At 38.2% G+C, this 20,049-nt stretch overlaps 1 pseudogene; it reads right to left on the bottom strand.

The window, feature by feature from the left end:
- Positions 1-3,344: 3,344 nt before the first annotated feature.
- LOC113319761 lies at positions 3,345-3,444 on the bottom strand (annotated as a pseudogene).
- Positions 3,445-20,049: the final 16,605 nt, after the last annotated feature.

Here is a 20,049-nt window from a genome sequence, read left to right on the forward strand (position 1 = left end):
CCTTTTGAGCACACCAAATCCATCATGAATAACTTTTGGTTTCTTAAAAATAATTTTATTTTAGGAACTATTCTCGTTGTTGCTGATAGACACATTTTTGTGTCCGATTTGTCTCGATTCTATATATTATTAGGGCTCATTTTTGTACTTATTATGGTGTTTTATTTATTTGTAGGTATTTTTGGCCAATAAACATTTTTGGAAAAAATTGGCTCGAAAAGTTGTCGGAAAGCACCCGGAGGACACTTGATATTCGGACCCCCAGTTTGGATAAGGGGCACCCCCAGGACACCCCTTAAGGCAGCTGCTAAAGGCACCCCTACTCTGGATAGGGGGCGCCCATTTACCTTCACGATTTGAATTCTCAAATTTGGCAGGAAACTGTTGCAAATGAAGCACAAATTTGGGTTTAGATTTTGGACGTGATTTTAAGAGATTCAATCACTAAGCTCGATTGGGTTGGACCTTTTTATCTTAAACAGGGATTGTATGACTGCTTGGATCGATTAAATTGGGCTAGGTATCGATCAGAAACAAAACAGGGGAGAAAACTATTTACGAAAACATGGAAAGATTTGGTCGATGTTTTGTTGGATTTTCTCAACTGTTGGATTTGGTATTAGTTGTAACAACACAACAGGATTTCTACGCGTGCTAGAATTGAGAGAAAATAGGAGTTGTCGACAAGTCAGGAAAGATATTCTCGGTATTGTTTTGATTTATCTTTGGAAGTTACGTGCAACGAGAGAAGGAATAATCTTCATGGATTCGTATCTTCCAGATTTGGGAAGTTCATAACCATCAAAATACGCGTTAATTGAGGTGGCAGAGTTATTATCGTTACTTGGCAGGAAAAAAAAAAAAGATAACTCCGTAACTTTTGGTGAAAGGCAGGGGAGATTTTATCGAGTATTTTTGGTCCTGTTTCCTATATATAGGTTGAGAAGGAGTCATAACAGGATAATCGAGAGTTGGGGGAAGTTTAGAGAAGAACAGAGAACGAAATCAAGAGTTGCAGGAAATCGTTTCTGCTGGTGCACAAGGAAGAACACGAAGAACAAAAGGCCATTGAAGACAGTCGTTTCTGGGGTCTTAAAATCAGCGACAAAGCAACAGTATCTACAACAGTTTTATGTAATAGTTCCATTGTAACAACTGTTTTGTAACTTCGATACACTGTTGCAAACAGTCTGTGTTATTACTTTTCACTCTTTTAATCATCTTTTGAGCAACAAACACATATTTTGATACCATGATTAATATGAGGAGCTAAACCCCATTGCTGAAGCGATAGAGGAAGCTATTTTTCCAACAAAAAGTGGTATATTCTATTTTATCTTTTTATTTGCAATAATTATATGATTATTTGCCTTGAACTATTATTGAATATGATTTTTATTTGAGTGATTGTGATCTATTTTGATGGAGTATGCTTAGTTTTAAGACTTTTGATGCTTCATACTTGGTATTTACAATTACTACTTTTGAAAATCTACTTGTTGCAATATTTTAGAATCAAATTAAACGAGAAAATTGCATAAATATAAGTATTGGTTTAATCACTTTGAACTTGGAAAATAGTGGAATCTTAGCCTCAGTGTTTCTTTTAATATTGGTATCGTCTTTGATTGAGTTTGCTATAATTTTTAGTGAGTTTTCTATTTTAATATTAGAATTTAAGTCTAATTAATATCCTTCACAAGTCTGAGAATCGAACCACTTTTACCACTATCTACAAATCACATCAATTTTTGGCGCCGCCGACGCGGACTTGTTTTTAGGGTTTTAGATTTTTTTTTTTTTTATTTTTTTTGTCTTTTTTATGTTTTTGGGTATTTATCTTGTGTCTACAGGTTCTGGATCATAAAGAAAATTGAGCCAAGAGTTTGGTGATTTCATAAAGACTTGGAGCTAAAGATTAAAGCAAAAAGAACAGAAAAGAAGACAATTTTTTTTAGACAATTTTAGTTTAGGGTTTGTTTATTTTTTTTAAAAAAAAAAACTGTATTAGGGTTTATTATTTTTGTAATTTTTCTTTACTTTTTGGACTTTTGGACTTTGGGACATTATTTTTTTATTACCTACGGAAGGGTACTTTAAATATAAACTGTTTGCAGAGAAGGAGGACAATTACGATATTGTCTCTGCACCTTGGGTTCGTACACTAGACATCGGAGTCAGTGGCCCGAGTCGACTACAACCGATTCATCCCCCGTCTGGAACGGGAGGTAAGATTCTAAACACTCGCGAATCCCCTGTCAGCGAGTTACTGGACTCCTTCGTATGCATATATGTTGAGGACTGAATACAACATTTATTTTTCTAGTAAAGGGAAAGGCCTGGCCATACAAGATAAGGGTTCGGATTTCATCACCGTTCTCTTCTTGCCGCTTTAGGAACACGTAACCTACGCGAACCTAAGCCTAAAATTTTGACTAGAACGAGACCGATAGGGTAACGAGCTTAACAGGAAAGTCATTCGAAAAATATTGGTTACTCTTTTAAGCATACTTCGAAGTTCTTGACGGTTTCTGTAAGTTGAATGCGTGACTGCGCCGCCTTGTAATACCGGTGAGGCCTTGGGTATCAAAGCTCCACCGAGCTTCCCTCGCCTCTATTCAACTTACGTTAACTCGGATTGATTCCAGAGGGGTTTGCTTAAATTGTAACGAATTCCCGTTCGAAGGATTAGAAGCTGGTCTAGAAACAATCTAAGTGGAGCCATCATGCTTTTTGTTTGCTAGAAATCAATAGGTTTGATTTGGTTGAGTCGGCCTTGATCTGTGTTTGCTTACCCTTCCAATTTAGAAAATTCTATTGTATGCCTGAACGTAAAAGAGACGCACTAGGTAGATTTGTTAAAGAGAAACCTAGTAGTTCGAAGCGTCTCGATTACCTTAATCTAGAAGTCCGACTTTTGAAGAGTCTGTTTTTGAACGTCCTTTGACTGAGGAGAGAATCCTGTTGCTGCTGATAGCGCCAGAAATGGCAACTTTGAAAGCTTTGTTGAATCCAACTAGGACTACTCGTCTTCGTGTATTAAGTTAGCTGAAACGGAGGCACCCTATGAACTGAAACCTGGGACCTTACAGATGCTCCCAATCTTTTTAGGGAAAGAAAATGAAAACCCTTATTACCATGTTAGGGATTTTGAGGAAATTTGTAGTACTCTAAGAATTAGAGGCTTAGATGATGATGCTTTGAAACTTAGGTTATTCCCATTTTCCCTGAAAGATAAGGCCAAGTCGTGGTATAGTTTGGACTCCGAGTCAATTGAGACATATGAACAACTTACATCTGCCTTTTTCAATAAGTTTTCCCTAGGCACAAAACATCGTCTATTAGGACGCAAATATGCACATTTTCACAACAAGAGGGAGAATCTTTATATAGGTATTTGGAAAGGTTCAATGATTTATTATCCCAGTGTCCTCATCATGGTTTAGAAAAGGTTAGGCTAGTTCAGATCCTTTATGAGGGTTTAGATTATTCCACAACGACCATGGTTGAGTCTCTATGCACTGGTGGATTTGAAAACCAAACTGTTGATGCGGCGATGGAATTTTTTAATGAAATCGCCGAAAAAACCCAGCAATGGGAAAATAGTAGGGCACCCCAGAAAACAATTCTTTTAAGTAGAGGAAACGTTAATAGGGTAGAAGGAGGCTATGAATCAGATGCCAAAATTGCTGCTATAGCAAAAAGGTTAGAAGCCTTAGAAGTGAGCCAGACTAGTGGTAGAGTGGAGATTTTGTGGGAAGGCCAGAATATTGAATAGCAAGCCAATGCTCTTTATAATAACACTAGATTTGATAACCGTCAAAAGATTGACCCATATTCAGAAACCTATAATCTTGGTTGGAGAAACCATCCGAATCTTTCGTGGTCTAAGGGCCAAAGTCAAGGTCAGTTTAGTAATTCTAATGATCCCCCAGGTTTTGGCTATACTAAGAATCCTTCAGGACTAGCTCAGTTTCAGAATCAGTCAGATAAGAAAATCCTAAGTTTAGAGGAATCTCTCGCCTTGTTAACTCAGCAAACTGCAAAATTTCAGTTATCCGTAGAACAAAGTCTATAAGCTAGTAACATGATAGGACAAGAAAATAGTTAGGCTATTTCCGAGTTAAAAACCCAGGTTGGTCTGATAAGTGATTCTTTGAGAGAAAAAGGTAAGTTTCCTAATCAAACACAACCCAACCCTAGAGGAGTTCATGAATTAGGTGCAAAACCATCAAATCAATTGAATGCTGTTAGAACCCTTAGGAGTGGGAGAGTTGTAGACAATAAAGTAACCATGCCCGATAGTGAACATACTGTAGTTCACCCCTCAGAATCTCACCTCTCAGTACCAGTAGCTGAGGAGACTGATAAAGTTTCTGATGATGTGAATTCGGTTCCTGAAAGGTCTGATTTTATGCCTAGAGCCCCATTTCCTCAGCTATTAGTACCAACAAAGAAGGAATCGAACTTTGATGACATAGTGGAGGTTTTTAAGCAAGTTACCATAAACCTTCCTTTATTAGATGCAATTAGGCAAATTCCTGCTTAAGCCAAGTTCCTTAAGGATATGTGTACGCGAAAGCGAAAACTTAGCGTCCATAAGAAAGCCTTTTTAGCTAGTCACGTAAGTTCAATCATTCAGAACACCACAACTCCAAAGTACAAAGAACCAGGTTCTCCTACCATTGCTTGCACAATAGGTAACTTCCGAGTAGAAAAAGCTTTACTTGACTTAGGAGCCAGTGTGAACTTACTGCCATTCCATGTATACTTACAGCTAGGACTCGGTGAAATGAAACCTACTCAGATGACACTGTAATTAGCTGATAGGTCTGTTAAAATCCCTCAAGGTGTTATCGAGGATGTTCTTATTGAGGTCGACAAGTTTATTTATCCAGTGGATTTCGTGGTCCTAGATACCCAACCTGTCCCTGACCTAGAAAACCAGATACCTGTGATTTTAGGTCGCCCATTTTTAGCTACGTCTTATGCGATCATTAACTGTCGAAATGGTGTGATGAGTTTATCTTTTGGTAATATGACTATGGAGATGAACATTTTTAATGTCAGTAAGCAACCTCATGAGCTAGATGACACATGTGTTGAAGAGGTGAACATGATAGAAGCCTTAGTTCAGGAGTCATTACCAAACATTTTGTCTGAAGACCCATTAGAAAGTTGTCTATCCCATTTTGGTTTAGATTTTGACGACGATAACACTATTGAACAGGTGAATGCTCTATTAGATTCTACCCCTGTGTTAGACATTGATATATGAAAAGCTAGGTTTGAACCGTTACCAGTTTCTGAGACTACCCTAATTCCTTCTTTAGAAGAGCCCCCAAAGTTGGACCTTAAACCACTACCCGATACTCTAAAGTATGTGTTTTTAGGCCCATCTGAGACTTTACCTGTGATTGTAGCTTCCGATTTGGATAGTGATCAGGAAAGTAGGCTAGTAAATGTACTTCAAGACAATAAGGAATCTTTAGGGTGGACTATAACAGACATTAAGGGTATAAGTCCTACTGTATGTATGCATCAGATTCATTTAGAGGAAGACTCCAAACCTTCTGGGGAGATGCAACGTCGACTGAACCCTAACATGAAAGAGGTAGTTCGAAAAGAGGTGCTTAAGTTGTTAGATGCGGGTAGTATTTACCCAATTTCAGACAGTAAGTGGGTCAGCCCTGTTCAGGTTGTCCCCAGGAAATCAGGTATCACTGTAGTCCATAATGATAATAATGAATTAATCCCAACCCGAGTGACCACGGGATGGCGTGTGTGTATTGACTATAGGAAATTGAACAAGGTCACAAGGAAGGATCACTTTCCCCTTCCTTTTATCGACCAAATGCTAGAGCGATTGGATGGACATAGTCACTATTGCTTCTTAGATGGCTACTCCGGTTATAATCAGATCGTTATTGCCCCAGAAGACCAAGAGAAAACCACTTTTACCTGTCCCTTTGGTACCTTTGCGTATAGACGCATGCCTTTCGGGATATGTAATGCCCCTGCAACTTTTCAGCGTTGTATGATGAACATATTTTCTGATATGGTAGAACGGTTCTTAGAGGTCTTTATGGATGATTATTCAGTTTTTGGTTCATCTTTCGATGAGTGCTTGCATCATTTGACATTAGTGTTGACTAGGTGTAAGGAACAAAATTTAGTGCTTAATTGGGAAAAATGCCATTTCATGGTTAAATCAGGTATTGTGTTAGGGCACATCGTCTCTTCAAAGGGTATAGAGGTAGACAAAGCCAAAGTTGACCTTATTAACAGGGGGTTAGTCCACGAGTGAGTTGGAGGGAGTTTAATGTATTTTGAATCTTGGGGATTTTGAGGGAGTGTAAGAGAGTATAAGGAGTTTGAGAGAGTTTGGTGTGTTGAGTGTAGGGAGTTTGAGAGACTCTCCCAAAATCTCTACTTTTTTGAGAGATTTGGAGTGAGGCAAAAATACACTATAAACTCCCTAGAACTCCCCAGAACTCCCCAAAAAAAACAAACTCCCTATCAATATAATTTTTACTACTAACAGGGAGTTTAAGAGTTTCTTTCAAACTCCCCCACGACTAACGGGGTTTTTTAGGGAGTTTGGGAGACTCTTCTAAACTCTCCCACGACTAACGGGGATTTTGAGAGACTCCCTCGAACTCCCTCACGACTAACGGAAAAAAACACAACTACACCCAACTCCCCAAACTCCCTTGAGGACTAACACCATGTAAGACTTTACAGGTCCCAAAAACCGTAAAAGATATTAGGTCATTCCTAGGGCATGCAGGTTTTTACCGTCAATTCATTAAGGATTTTAGCTTGATTTCTAGACCTCTTTGCAATTTGCTTGCTAAAGATGTTAAGTTTGTCTTTGATGATGCTTGTTTAGAGGCTTTTGAGAAGCTTAAAACTTTACTCACTACTGCCCCGATAGTCCAGGCACCTAACTGGAACCTACCCTTTGAAATTATGTGTGATGCTTCAGATTATGCTATAGGCGTTGTGCTAGGTCAGCGAGAAAACAAATTACTCCATGTGATTTACTATGCTAGCAAAACTCTGAATGATGCCCAAATGAACTATAAAACTACCGAGAAGGAATTGATAGCCATCGTGTTTGCCTTGGATTTAGATCCTATTTATTAGGTTCTAAGATCGTAATCTATACTGATCATGCTGCTTTGAAATACCTTTTATCTAAGAAGGATACCAAACCTAGATTGATTATATGGATCATTTTGTTACAAGAATTTTGTCCAGACATTAGAGAAAAAAGGGGTGCAGAGAACGTAGTAGCAGACCACTTGTCTAGGCTATTTGTTAGTTCCCCTAATAATTCCCTTCCTATAAGGGACAGTTTTCCTGATGAACAATTGTTCTCTGTTTCCCAATCACCTTGGTATGCAAATATAGTGAATTATGTTGTCTAGGTTTTTAGCCTCAACATTGGGGTAAGCAAGATCGTTCTAGGTTATTAGCCGAGGTTAAGCATTTCTTTTGGGACGATCCTTATCTGTTTAAGTATTGTTTGGACTAGATTATTAGGAGATGTGTATCTGAGAGTGACCAGTCTAGTATTATCTCCTTTTGTCATGAACATGCATGTGGGGGTCATTTTAGTGCTAAGAAGACTGTTTCTAAGATTTTGTAGTGTGGATTTTACTGGCCTTCGTTGTTTAAAGATTCCCATAGTCATTGTGTTTCTTGTGAGCGTTGCCAGAAGTTAGGAACCATTTCCCGTAGAAATATGATGCCTTTGAACCCTATTTTAGTGATTGGGGTCTTTGATGTGTGGGGCATTGATTTTATGGGTCCATTTCCTATTTCGTTTGGTTATTTTTACATACTTGTCGCTGTAGACTATGTGTCTAAGTAGGTTGAGGCGGTTCCGTGTAAAACGAATGACCACAGGGCCATAGTCCAGTTTTTGAAAGAGAATATACTTACCGTTTTGGTACGCCGCGAGCTATAATTAGTGACGGAGGTTCACACTTTTGTAATAGACCGTTTGCTCTTTTAATGAAACAATACGGTATTACCCATAAAGTAGCAACCCCATATCACCCTCAGACTAGTGATCAGGTAGAGGTTTCCAATAGGGAAATTAAACGTATTCTAGAGAAAACAGTTAATCCAAACAGGAAAGACCGGTCTTCGAGGCTTACTGATGCCTTATGGGCTTACCGTACTGCGTTTAAGACACCCATTGGAATGTCACCTTATCGTTTAGTGTTTGGAAAGGCATGTCACCTGCCTGTTGAGTCAGAGCATCGAGCCTATTGGGCTATTAAGAACTTAAACTTTTCACTTGACAAGGCAACGCTCAAAGAAAGCTCCAGCTCAATGAGTTGGACGAGATTCGTAGAGATGCATACGATAGTGCTAAGGAGTATAAGAACAAAATGAAACTTGTGCATGATAGGAATATTTTACGAAAGTCATTTTCTCCAGGTCAAAAAGTTCTTCTGTATGACACTCGTTTGCATCTATTCCCCGGGAAGTTGCGCTCTCGGTGGACCGGTCCTTTTGTGGTCCGTACTGTTTTTCCTCATGGCGCTGTTGAGATTGAGACACCAGATGGTCGTAGTTTTTCGAAGGTTAACGGTCAGCGATTGAAGCCCTTTTTATAGCCTTTTCCTACAGGTGATGTTGAGGAGGTCCCTCTGGAGGACCCTGTTTACCTTGATTGACCATCGAGGCGATTTTGTATGTTGTATAATATTTTTGTAGGTTTTTGGTTACACTTCACCCAGGTACTATCTTTCCGACTTCTCTCTTTACTATTTCCTCATGTAACTTATATTTTTGGTACTGTTCTTTAATTAGAAACATTGAGGACAATGTTAGATTTAAGTTTGGGGTGGGATATAACTTTTGTTACCTTTTCGTTGCAATAAATAAACTCCAGAGCTTAGAAATTTATCCCTATTAAGGATGGCACTAACCAATCTAAGTGGATGGAAGCATTTTGGTTGTAGGAGTTGAGGAACCAATCTGACTAGATGGCAACATCTAAAGAGTCTATTCATAAAAGCACAGAGCTCAGGTGTTAGAAATAACATGATAGTTTCACCATATCTCGTTGAGTCCTTTTCACTTCTGTTTTTATTTTGTTTTGTTTTTAAACTATGTTTCTCTAAGTAATTAAGTGGGGCTCACGATTCAAGTTGTTACCAATGCTAGGGTGAATTAGAGTAATTAAGATCAAAAAAAAAAAAAAAGAGAGAAAAAGAAAAAAAAAGAAAAAAAAGAGAAACTGAGACCAGACCATCAGACCAACTGGAATAAATTCAATAAAGTCGACCACTAGAACCCTTGTATATGCCAGTTGTGTTGACCTAGAGTTAGGATTATCAATCACTGGTTCCCTTGTATATGCCAGTGTGTTGATATTAGTCAGACTAGTATCTCAGTCCATTAGGATAGGTTCATTTTGGCGGAGGCCTTCAGACAGATATGAGAAACACCGTTCACCTAGTAAACATCAAAATCATCTATGTTTTTCTCTATATCCATCTTCTTGATCTATCCATGTGATTAGTTTCGACTCCGGATATTGATGTCCATGGTGCAACTATCTGAGTAGAGCTCTGTCACTTATATATGAATTTTAGTATGCTTGAGTGCAAACTCGTGTACAACAATTGGAATTTCGCATCAGGGTACTTCCTCCTGTAGTCAATAAGTATGCCAACCAAGGAGATTAGTGCCTTCCAAGGTTCTGTGTAGATAGCTAGCGTCTGGAGTATAAAGGTTTTGTGGGTATACCTCTGGTAAGCCCTCCGGAGATAACACTCCGCCACTAGAAACACCTAGGGGTTTAAAGGCTTATTGCATATGCTAAATGCAATAGACGATGCCTGCAACAGTGAGTTAGGATTTTATTTCTAATTTATTTTTGCTCGAGGACTAGCAAATAATAGGTTTGGGGGTATTTGATAGACACATTTTTGTGTCCGATTTGTCTCGATTCTATATATTATTAGGGCTCATTTTTGTACTTATTATGGTATTTTATTTATTTGTAGGTAACATTTTTGGAAAAAATTGGCTCGAAAAGTTGTCGGAAAGCACCCGGAGGACACTTGCTATTCGGACCCCCATTTTGGATAAGGGGCACCTCCAGGACACCCCTTAAGGCAGCTGCTAAAGGCACCCCTACTCTGGATAGGGGGCGCCCCTTTACCTTCACGATTTGAATTCTCAAATTTGGCGGGAAACTGTTGCAAATGAAGAACATATTTGGGTTTAGATTTTGGACGTGATTTTAAGAGATTCAATCACTAAACTCGATTGGGTTGGACCTGTTTATCTTAAACAGGGATGGTATGACTGCTTGGATCGATTAAATTGGGCTAGGTATCGATCAGAAACAAAACATGGGAGAAAACTATTTACGGAAACATGGAAAGATTTGGTCGATGTTTTGTTGGATTTTCTCAACTGTTGGATTTGGTATTAGTTGTAACAACACAACAGGATTTCTACGCGTGCTAGAATTGAGAGAAAATAGGAGTTGTCGACAAGTCAGGAGAGATATTCTCGACATTGTTTTGATTTATCTTTGGCAGTTACGTGCAATGGGAGAAGGTATAATCTTCATGGATTCGTATCTTCCAGATTTGGGAAGTTCATAACCATTAAAAGACGCCTTAACTGAGGTGGCAGAGTTATTATCATTACTTGGCAGAAAATAAATAACTCTGTAACTTTTGGTGAATGGCAGGGGAGATTTTATCGAGTATTTTTGGTCATGTTTCCTATATATAGGTTGAGAAGGAGTCATAACAGGATAATCGAGAGTTGAGGGAAGTTTAGAGAAGAACAGAGAACGAAATCAAGAATTGCAGGAAATCGTGTCTGCTGGTGCACAAGGAAGAACACGAAGAACAAAAGGCCATTGAAGACGGTCGTTTCTGGGGTCTTAAAATCAGCGACAAAGCAACAGTATTTACAACAGTTTTCTGTAACAGTTCCATTGTAACAACTGTTTTGTAACTCCGATACACTGTTGCAAACAGTCTGTGTAATTATTTTTCACTCTTTTAATCATCTTTTGAGCAACAAACACATATTTTGAGACCATGATTAATATGAGGAGCTAAACCCCATTGCTGAGGCGATAGAGAAAGCTATTTTTCCAACAAAAGGTGGTATATTCTATTTTATCTTTTTATTTGCAATAATTATATGATTATTTGCCTTGAACTATTATTGAATGTGATTTTTATTTGAGTGATTGTGATCTATTTTGATGGAGTATGCTTAGTTTTAAGACTTTTGATGCTTCATACTTGGTATTTACAATTACTACTTTTGAAAATCTACTTGTTGCAATATTTTAGAATCAAATTAAACGAGAAAATTGCATAAATATAAGTATTGGTTTAATCACTTTGAACTTGGAAAATAGTGGAATCTTAGCCTCAGTGTTTCTTTTAATATTGATATCATCTTTGATTGAGTTTGCTATAATTTTTAGCAAGTTTTCTATTTTAATATTAGAATTTAAGTCTAATTAATATCCTTCACAAGTCTGAGAATCGAACCACTTTTACAACTATCTACAAATCACATCAGTTGCTCAGAATTTTTTCCAACGAATAGATTTGTTCAAGCATGAAAATTTTCTAGCTGTAATAAAAAATAATGTCTGAAGAAATTTTGGAACGTAGTTGCCATGTAAAATGTGTATCCATATCATCTAATGTTCTTGTTCTTTGTTGGCGCACAATTCCAATATTTGATTTGCAGTAAAATGATGGAAAGGCATACTTTGAGTATTACAGCAAGTCTTATGGTGGAATTCATCCATTTTCCATCTTCCACGCCACCTCAGTATTTGGAACTGTGGATGGAAGCGCAAGTGTAATGGTGGATTAGTAGAAACACTATTCTTAATGGAGCTAAATAAACACAATTAAGAATGGAGCTAAAAAAACACAATTAAGAATGGAGCTTTTTTTTCAGCTGTTAGATTTCAACAACTCATTTTAAATCTACGGATAAAAGAAATACGCAATTTTTAATTGCGTTTTTTTAGTTCCATTCTTAATTGCGTTTAACACTATTCTTATTAGCGTTTAGATGGATTCCACGGACCCTTCCACCAAACCATGGAACCTTGCTTGAATTTTCTGTGGACATTCCATGAATTTTCGACACTTGGAACAGGTTGGATTCCACCATAAGACTTGCTCTCAAGCCGCAACCATACTTGCCGGAAGGCATTCACATAGAACCAAAAGAGACGAAAGAAGAGTTAAAACATTACCTGCGTACCCTTTAAAAATGAATCATTTTCAAGAAAAAAGCTGGAATATTAAAGGGTCAAATCGTCTTAAGGACAGTAGAACTGTAGAAGGCTGTCAAGAACTTGTTTTGGGTAAAAGAATAAAGCTGGTTTCAACTTTGAACTTCCCCCAAACTCCATTGATCCATGGCTTTTTCTACTTCATCAGAATCATTTCGTCCCTTTAGAATCGAGGATGTTACTCTAACAGACATGATAAACATGTTGTCATTTAAACTCGACGAGACTAATTATCTTATCTGGAGATGTAGTTTGAAATCAGCTTTGGAAAGTCAGGATATGTTCAGATATGTGGATCCGATGGTACCAATACCTCCAACCGAAACCCTAGATTCAATTACAAACAAATTAATCCCAAACCCTGAATATGAAGAATGGGTTAAAACTGATGAATATATTCTTAGTCAAATGGAAAGAACTATAACTGAACCGATTTTGAGTCAAATCAGTGGATTAAAAACTTCTCGAGATGTTTATAATCATCTAGAGAAATCATATTTTGATGAGCATTCTGCCAGGGTTCCTGAACTTCGACACAGGTTATTGACATCACAAAAAGGTAATCTTCTTTACTGAAATTACTAAGATAAAGAATGATTTATGGTTTGTTGGTCATTCAGTTTCTGAAGATGATTTAGTTCGTTTTGCACTTGGAGGATTAGGTCATGAATATGATGATTTTGTTCAAGGTATTTTGGCACGTCCCGTTCTTCCTCAGTATTTCCCATTGCGTTGGCTTTTAATTGAGCAAGACATTATGATGGGCATCTATCAGGTTCAACTGTAAAATTTTATCACTAGAGTGATGTGGATTTTAATGTAGGGTTTTGGTATCAGTTAAATGAAAGATTAACAGATTTATGCATTTACCCTTTGTGTAATTTACCGAAAATTTGTTTTATTATCTACTAAGTTTTTTTTTCAATTTTTTTGATCCTATAGTACTCAGTTTTTGATCATTCAATGCTGTAACTGTAAAGTTTAGGTCCTGTTTGGTATAGTTTTCAAAAACAGTTTTCTGTTTTTAAAAACAGAGAAAACAGAAAACAGGAGAAAACGCGTTTGGTAAGGACATTTTCAGAAAATGTTTTCTATCTGTTTTCTGTTTTTAAAAACAAAAAAATGAAAACAACAAATTATTGTTTTTTGTGTTTTCTCTTTTTTTCTTTTCTTTATTCTTTTCTTCTTTTCAGAACAAAGTAAGAGATGGGGAATGACTGCAAGTGAGTCATGGCTAATATCACTATCTCTTAGACGAATCTTTACATTTGATCTGATTTAGTTGGTTTTCCTTGTTTTCAAAAACAGTTTACCAAACAATTTTTAGAAAATGAAAACAAGGAAAAAAGGGCATGTTTTTAAAACAGTGGAAAACTATTTTTGAAAACTGTTTTTCAAAACTGTACCAAACAGGCCCTTAGGCTCTTGCATCCCATCTGGCCTGTAAGCCATGTTTAACCCCTTTTAGTCTAGATATGCAGAGAAATTAGCTTCTCCAATGACATGAGCAAAGTATCTTTGTAAATTTGAAAGCAATCCTCCTCCATTAACCCTGATTTGCTGAAGCTGAACTGAGGTAAAACGGGGACACGATATGGCTGAATAATCTTTTAGGTCTTGTTTGGTATAGTTTTCAAAAACAGTTTTCTGTTTTTAAAAACAGAGAAAACATAAAACAGGAGAAAACGCGTTTGGTAAGGACATTTTCAGAAAATGTTTTCTATCTGTTTTCTGTTTTTAAAAACAAAAAAATGAAAACAACAAATTATTGTTTTCTGTGTTTTCTTTTTTTTTCTTTTCTTTATTCTTTTCTTCTTTTCAGAACAAAGTAAGAGATGGGGAATGACTGCAAGTGAGTCATCGCTAATATCACTATCTCTTAGACGAATCTTTATATTTGATCCGATTTAGTTGGTTTTCCTTATTTTCAAAAACAGTTTACCAAACAATTTTTAGAAAATGAAAACAAGGAAAAAAGGGTATGTTTTTAAAACAGTGGAAAACTATTTTTGAAAACTGTTTTTCAAAACTGTACCAAACAGGCCCTTTCGTATCTTTCATTTATTCAGTTTTAGAGAGATGGCGAGTTGTGATATGGCCGTAAATTCGTCTAATGTGTGTTTCCTCGGTGATACATGTGGGAGAAGTGGACCAATGCTAATTTCGCAACTTGTCTCTGCACATGCTCAAAGTAGTGGTGAGGTCATCCTATAGTTATGAATCTATAGCTGTTCTGTGAAGAAGAATTGTGCCTTTCGCAAGTGTATGTATGTCTGTTGTTAAGATATATAGAGAAGGTAAACTTTTGCTTTTCTCACTAAACCGCCCTTCTGTTTATCTCTATTTTCTTGGTTTTCTTTTCTGGAAAACGAAGGTTTGAACATGGGGATGTGGATGAGAATGAAAGAAGAAATTTGAGTGACACAGGTAGTTGCCTTTTGCGTGCTTCATCTGTCATAGTTTGCCATGGACCTTGTGGTTGTTACCAAATGCAGTTACCAAGTCTGTGAACATTGTGCTCTTAAGGTACTTTATTCGTTTAACTTGAAATTCTAGCTTAAACTTCAAGATTTGATGATAAGTGATTGTATCTTGCATCTGTAAATTTGTCATCTGGAATGCAAACTATTTGTCTTAATAGCAGCAGTAACCAATTGTCAGTTCTGATATTGTCTTGTTAATTTGAATCGTATATTCTAATGGTGAAAGCCATAGTTGAGTTCTCCAGTATAATTACGGCTGTTAGATGACTATGTGACAGTGAATAGAAATGCAAATGCCAGGTAAAGAACAAACAAGGACAGCAATATCCTCCCTCCGTTCCCAGGACTTTTCTAGTTTTGCCTAACTGAGGTAGTATTATTAATAAATTAAAGGTAGGATTCCTGCAAGAAATGCTTATAACTACAGATCACTAATACTATGCCAAGCAGCACAATGACAGTTCGTAAAATCATAGGTCTTCGAAAACACCATAGGACTTTTAGCATTCAGTAGATAGAAGTAGAGTGCTCATGGGTGAAGCTTGGTTTACAATAGGCAAGGGCTTCCCCTTTGAATATGTAACTACGAACTATGCAAAGTTGCCAACAATAGGTTCCTTTTCGTATCTACACAATTTCTTTTTTTATCTCTTACTTTTCTGTTTTATTTAATTGTTGTTAATATTTACAAGTCACAAGAAGAAAAAGATTTTTTTTTTAAAAGAAAACAGCAGTGGTTCCTGATACTGCGCAAAAATGAGTCATAAATTTGTAATTTGATGGGTGTTGTTTTGTGTTTTGTACAAAACCCAAGTTCTGAACCTCGTAATTTTCCTTTAAATTGTTAGTCCGAGTTACATTACATTTGCTTGCAAGTGTTTGTTGGGTTTCACTTCCTTTCTTGCTACTCTTGATAGTTCTCCACCAAAGATTTGATCTCTGCTTAATTTTTTGGTCCCTGCATCATTCGGAAAGCAAGAAAATCTATTGCAATTATTCAAGGCTTGGCAATATTAAACATTGCTCATGACTCATGAGACCAATAAGAGGATTTGCTGCCAAGGCGAATTGAGTATTTGTCAGTCCACTACCTTAACTGTTATAGGCTTTAATACGCTTTCTTGTTAGGGCGTATAGGGAGAAAAATGTGTTTTTTTTGGTCTTTTCCTTAATTGATGATGAGTTATAGTTACGTGTATTAGAAATTTCATATCTAATTAAAGAATTTGAAATGTTTCAGTTGCTCTCGGGTAATTATGAGTACTTCTTAAGGTTAACTTGATATGTAAAGTAAGTTAGACTTAGGTTTATGCAGATAAAGAGCTTTTTGGTGTCTTAGTGCAGTAGTTTTGGTGCCATACAGCTTTCTATTAATTTGGTCTTTGGTGGCTCCTTGCGGAATGTGTTACTTCTGGCCTGGGTAAGCATGAACAAGCATACAAAATAGCAAGACTTTTGATAGAAAACAAACCTAAAGAAGCTGAAGGAAAGACTGAATTGCTATTGGAGGAGAGTGAGATTTGGAAAGGAGTTATCCTGCTTCCACCCTCCCCAAAACTTCGTTTTGACTTTTTCAGCAGCATTTTTCTTAGCGCTAGCAAGTAGCAATATTTGCAATTTCCACGCTGACTGACCCATGCAACTATCAGAACACAATATACAAGGTTGTTTTCTTTTTACTATAATCGTAAAGGCAAATAGGTTAGTTTTATTAGATTTCTCCGTACTTTTTTTTGAAAGGAAAAGAGGCGGAGCCTCATATATCGATAATAATACAGATACAGTGAGTCTATTGGTTATGGGACTGGCCAGGAAATTAAAAACAGACCTAGATTCATCAAGCTGACAATCAACTCATTTTACAATGATACATAAACTATTTTCAAGAATACATCTAACCATCCCATTCCGATTCATAAGTAACAAAACTAGCTCAAATGGTCTGATTTGGGTTAAGAGTATCAAATCACTAAACAAATCTACATCTTGTAGAGATGTTTGGATCCAAAGATCCGACCACTTCTCAAAGTTTTCTTCAAAGCTATAGTAACACAGTTGATAATGGAGTAACAGGATCCATAGATCCCACCAATAATCAACCTCTTTTCCAAACATACAATTGTATAGGTGTTTATGGATGAAAACCGTTTCTGCTGATTTTGATAATTTCGTGTGTGTGGAAGAGAAACTAGTCTAAACCCTAAACAATGTACTGCATGGGAGTACTTTTGATTCGAGAGATCAATTTGTACAATCATGGCCTAAACCAAGAAATGGCCGTTCCAGGCTTGCTTCAGTCACAAAGTGAAGGAGAAGGGTTGGTCTTAGAGAGGGAAGCGAAGAAAGTGTTGAGACCAGAATAGTTGATTCCGGAAGTGTGTGTGTTTCGGGACTTGTATCAGAAAGTTGAACTGGCTAGCTGAACGAAAAGCTATCAGATGATTTCTGGATGTTGTATTGTTCCTCTCACCAAAACTTGTTGTTTGGTGGAAATAGGTGAGACCTATTTATACAAGTCGCAACAAAAGGTACCCTGGTCTCGTAGGAAGTGGAAACGATTGAGTAGTGGAAGAAGGGAGTAATGGGTAACGCCTGGAATTTATGTTTCCATACGTTTACACCATTACTTCTTGCCATTACTAACCGCGCCGCTTTATGACAGTTTCCTGTAACGGGCGTATTGCATGCCGCACACTGTAAACCGCCAGACCAATACCCTGATGAGTATCCCCCAGTTTGTGACATGTTTTGATGTCTCGAGTGTTTTCGTGGAAAACATGTAACACTTTGCTACGTGTGGCAAGTTAAAATTGAGAGGCTTGTCGCAGGTAAATAACATGTGATGCTATTAGGCTCGTCTTGGATGGTCGCCTAAAACTGGCCACGAGCTTGCCGGCTCGGTGGCGAACTTCGACGGCCGAGATCGAATCTTATGAATAAGGGTAGCCGTTGATTGTGGCTACCTTGTGTTGGCACCTGAAAATGGCGCAGTGGCGTTTTGGTGTACGCCAGTGGTATTGCGGCATGGCTCGTGCATGCCAGTGGCACGGTGGTGCAAGTGGCGCCTGGCGTAGCCATGGCCACTGGATTTAGGCGGCCGGTCGCCTAAAAGTTGCCACAAGTCTATCAGTTCGGTGGAAAACTTGGATGGATGAGATTGCATCTCAGGAGGAAGGGTAGCCGTCGATTATGGCTACCTTCTGTTGGCGCCTAATAATGGCGCAATGGCCTTTTTAGGGCATGCCAGCGGCATTGCGGCATGGAAGGCATGGCTCGTGCAAGTGGTGCCTGGCATAGCCATGGCCGCTGGATTTAGGCGGCTGGTCGCCTAAAAGTTTCCACAAGTCTATCAGTTCGGTGCCGAACTTGGATAGATGAGATTGCATCTCAGGAGGAAGGGTATCCGTCGATCGTGGATACCTTTTGTAGGAAGTGGTGCCTTTAACGCGCGCTGGCGATGTTGCGGCATGGCTCGCATGGTTCGTGCATGCCATTGGCACGGTTGCGTAAGTGGCATAGCCGCGCCCGTGGCATGGCGGCATGGCCAAAGTTGGGATTTGGTGCCGTGACCAAATTAGGGTTTGGCACTGCGGCCGAAATTATGGTTTAGCGCCTGTAGATGGTGGGTTTTCGACAAGGGTTGAAATCGTAAAACCATAATTATACATGCTCCTGATCCAACAATCAGATGAGTATTGAGGCTCATGTCTCTCATTGAAGCATGAAAGCTCGTGCCATGAAATCTCTGACTGAGAATACTGTCTCTCAGAGTATATGTAGATGTGTAGTCTCTCAGCTGAGGCAACACATATCTCATGAATACTCAGCAATTTCAGTAATTACTTCTATATAAAATCGAAAGATTGGACGGCTCCTAGACAGCTTGCCTGCTAGTATAGAGCAATAACGTCTTCAGGATGCAACAAAGTGTTCCCTGACTATATAAAGGAAATATGACGTTTCAACAAGCTCATGTTTCTCAATTCTCAGATAATTAATACTCCTAGACAACATGCCTGCTAGTATAGAGCCATCAGTTAATTATCTATAATCATTAACTGAATATTCAACAACATTCTACGAATCTTCGTTATATTTCGTCACTTCAATTTTTGGTTCTTCCCAGCAGAGTTCCACGGGTTAGTGATAAATATTCAATATACGAGCATCTGAGTAGCTCTCGAGTAAGCCCTGCCAAAATGGTGCAAGTGTACTCAGCAATAACGCACAAACGAGCACCTGAATGCGCAAACGAGCATTCCAAAACACGAAGGAACGATGAACCTATGCAAAATAAGAAGAAAATAATAAATAATAAAATATTAATCAAGGCGCCGGGGACTGGGCTCACCGGCCGGCCATTCACGCCTTGACCAATCCCACGCCCAAACTTATATTTTTTCATATTTTATTATTTTTCTCTGATCTCATGAAAATCCCTTCATTTGAACAGATCTCCTTCGTCTCAAGGAAGCTCCCCAGTCTCATGGTGTTTCCTCGGATCAAAGAAATAATAAAATTTAGGAAAGGTGTCGCAGGATCGGGCCCACTAGCCGGCCGGCCATGCCCTAGCCGTGGACGGTCCCACACCTCATGACTCCTTATAATTTTATTATTTCCCTTATCCCATGAAAATCCCCTGATTTCATGATATTTCCCTCAATTCATGAAATTATATAAATTAGGAAAGAAAACGCACGGGACCGAGCTCTTGGTCGGCCATGCCCTAGCCATGGCTGGTCCCACACGCCCATGTCTTATTATTTTAATAATATTTGTTTCCTCGTCCCATGGAAACTCCCTCACTTCAAGGAAATTCCCTAGTTTCAGCAAACTCCTTGAATTCATGAAATTTCTTTCAAGTCATGAAAATAATATAAAATAGGGAAACTCGTAGGACCAGGCCCTAGCCGGCCGGTCATGCCCTATCCGGTCCCACACGCCTCTTTTTTTTATTATTATTATTTTTTATGTTTCCCTCAACTCATGGAAACTCCCTGATTTCAACAAACCTCTTGATTTTATGATATTTCCCTAAAATCATGAAAAATATTATAAAATTGGGAAGAGTGGCTTGGGACCGTGCCCATTGTCCGGACGGCCATGCCCTGGCCGTGTCTGGTCCCACACTTCATCACTCCCTATTTTTATTATTATTGTTATTTCCCTAATCTCATGAAGTTTCTCGATTTCAGCAAAATCCCTGATTTTTTTCATATTTTCTCAAAATGTTGCTCAATCGCACACCTG

This window comes from Papaver somniferum, chromosome 10, assembly GCF_003573695.1.
Source record: "Papaver somniferum cultivar HN1 chromosome 10, ASM357369v1, whole genome shotgun sequence".
Lineage (NCBI taxonomy): Eukaryota > Viridiplantae > Streptophyta > Magnoliopsida > Ranunculales > Papaveraceae > Papaver > Papaver somniferum.